The sequence below is a fragment of the Apium graveolens genome, chromosome 1 (genome assembly GCF_009905375.1).
Source record: "Apium graveolens cultivar Ventura chromosome 1, ASM990537v1, whole genome shotgun sequence".
In the NCBI taxonomy this organism is placed as follows: domain Eukaryota; kingdom Viridiplantae; phylum Streptophyta; class Magnoliopsida; order Apiales; family Apiaceae; genus Apium; species Apium graveolens.
The window spans coordinates 183,533,093-183,535,904 of NC_133647.1; the positions used below are offsets into that span (position 1 = coordinate 183,533,093).

Sequence of the window (2,812 nt, forward strand, 5' to 3'; positions counted from 1 at the left end):
TAGTGCAGAAATGACGTGTCGATATCTCAGAGATCTCTAGTGATATTTTGACTTATCAATATCTCTGAGATCTCTAATGATAATTTGACTTATAATATCTCCAATCTTCATATCTACATTTTGGCTTGTCGAGATCTATGAGACTTTTCTATAAGCTTTCATTGACTTCTCGATAAGTCATTATGGAGTCTCGAATGACTTCTTTATAAGACAGAATTTGTGACTTGTAGATTTCTTGACTTATAATGTTTTTCCTAAAACAGATTTATTCAACTCCAAGCTTCTTCACACTTTCTCTGAAGCATGATCTTCATGATCTTCTTCCACAGTTTATTCTTAGACTTGAGACTGTTTACAGAAAAATACTCCAACCTAATCTATTTACACTTTTACAAACTTAAGTGTTACAATACAAAATGTAAACTTAGATTATCATACAACTTACTTAGGGCTGTCAATTTGACGTAGTCTTGTTATAGTACAGGCATGTCTTGCACAACAGCCTGACCTATTCAATTTCATACCTGTTAATCGAATAAGGCATTACATATTAACGTTCACCTTAAATTTAGATAAATAAAGAAATTAATTTAATTGCACACCTTGAAGGTCGACGTTCTGTAATCTCCTTGTGGAAGGAGAGGTAAACGGTACTTCCTTATCAAAGTGAACATGGTAATCTGTGGCCATGAGAATTATTTTGAAATAGACGGTCATTTACATAATCAAGCATGTACAAGTATGATCAGTACCTGATATGTTTGACATTGCTCATTTAGGAGATATATTCCTGATAGATATTGGTGTAGCATTTTGAGCGGAATACGTTCCTGATTTAAATGTAAACCAGTGATAGTTTGCAATTATAAATTTATTTATAATAGTAAGCATGCTTGTTGTAGGTCTGGCACTTACCAGTCAGATGTAATTTTTCCATGTAAAGTGTTAGAGTCTCATATGATAATGACGGTGAATGATTGTGAGATACATCTGGTGCAGAAACGTGCTTCTGTTTAGTCTGCTGGACTTGACTACCTCCTGGATCAGATTGGTCAACTTATAAAATTTACATGTAAATTTATTTATCATACAAAATATAAAATACCAAAATTTGGAAAATCTTACCGCGAACATGATTCTATTTGCTGTATAAATGAGATGCAGGATATTGTTGCATAATTTGAGATTGACCACATATCATAGTTTGTGTTGGAATCAAAGCAGCATCAGAAGTTCGAGTATGATGTCTTCCTGTCGTATAATTTTGATTTCGATTATTGGTCATATATTCTGTATTTGAATAGGTATTTAATCAACTATTTTATTCGAACCTGATGAAGCAAAAGGTCATTCAGGCCCACGATTAGTTGCAAACATTGAGGAACCTTTAACTGGATTATTGCTCCTAGGAAATTTAAGTGGATGCTGAGAAGATGTAAGTCCGCGAGATTGGAGTACTACCTGAAATTCAAAAATTAAGATTCAAATGGATTACACGTTTGATTATACGCTAATAACAGAAATTAGAAGATGCCATTAAAGAATTAAATTACCGGGCACTTCATTCTTTTTGTAATGTAATTGAGATTCAGGGTTACAATGCACATCCATTGACTGAGTATCCAATGCAGTATATCTTTGATTCATAGAAGCATCAACATCTTGATTACGATATCCAACAGTCAATTCATTGTAACATAGATTGAGTGAATTCAAATTGAATTCACAGTACACTAAATTCTCTAATAAATGTATTAACCGGTACCTGACATCAGTGGAGGTTGTGAAACATTGTAATCTATACTTCTCAAAGGTATCTGATTTGTCCGTGCATCTGCATGTTAAAACTAATATATTACCCAATACACTGTACAAATGTATTATTAAATCTCATGTCATTACTCATCCATATGGTATATCAGATTATAGACATAGACATTAAACAAATACCTGGTTGCAATGGCAAAGATAGTACGTTTGAATTCAAAGTTATGAGTGGTATCTTTGATGTCTGGGTACCTGTATAGGAAAACATAAACGACCTATATAGTTATCCATAATTTATAATCTATAACAACGTATTATACTGACCTAGTATCGTTTGGGGTCCAAATTTGTCAATAGGATTCATAGGAATCATACGTCACTTATTTTTTGTTTAAGAAATAATTCATTATAACATTAATTGTAAATATCAAACATATCATCTGTAACATCTGAAGAATAAAAACATTAAAGTCAAAGTATGTAGATATATATTGTGCTTTAAAGAAGGTGGAGACAATTGTACCACTGAAGGTTGTCGCTTGCTACCTATATATAAAATTAACCTTATCAATACATCAAGTAATTTGATTCAATCACCGTCCACATATGGAAATATAATGTATACTTACTTGATTGTTTAAGGTGGTCTGCATTTTCCTTTTCTAATTGAGAATCAGGGTATAAATGCACGCCTGTTGACTGAATATCAAATATGTTTTTGATTCATAAAAGCATCAACATCTTCATTATGATGTCCAGCATTCAATTCATTGTAACATAGATTGAGTGAATTCAAATTGAATTCACAATACATTGAATTCTCTAATTAATGCATTGACGGGTACCTGACCGCAGTGGAGATTGCAAAACATTGTAATATATACTTCTCAAAGGTATCTGATTTGGACGTGTATCTACATGTTAAAACTAATATATTACACAATACACAATACAAATGTACCGTCAAATCTCATGACATTAGACATCCACATGCTATATCAAATTATAGACATCACACAAATACCTGGTTGCAATGACGAAAATA

At 32.3% G+C, this 2,812-nt stretch overlaps 2 long non-coding RNA genes across 2 annotated transcripts; both read right to left on the minus strand.

Annotated features, from left to right (window-relative positions):
* Positions 1 to 326: 326 nt before the first annotated feature.
* On the minus strand, positions 327 to 831 carry LOC141722707 (uncharacterized). The gene is made up of 3 exons (XR_012575716.1): positions 753 to 831; positions 603 to 680; positions 327 to 524 (listed from the first exon to the last, which is right to left on the minus strand). It is a non-coding gene; the product is annotated as an uncharacterized LOC141722707 (long non-coding RNA).
* An 83-nt stretch (positions 832 to 914) lies between these two features.
* LOC141724685 (uncharacterized) lies at positions 915 to 1,462 on the minus strand. Its single transcript, XR_012576852.1, has 3 exons — positions 1,332 to 1,462; positions 1,126 to 1,251; positions 915 to 1,038 (listed from the first exon to the last, which is right to left on the minus strand). It is a non-coding gene; the product is annotated as an uncharacterized LOC141724685 (long non-coding RNA).
* Positions 1,463 to 2,812: the final 1,350 nt, after the last annotated feature.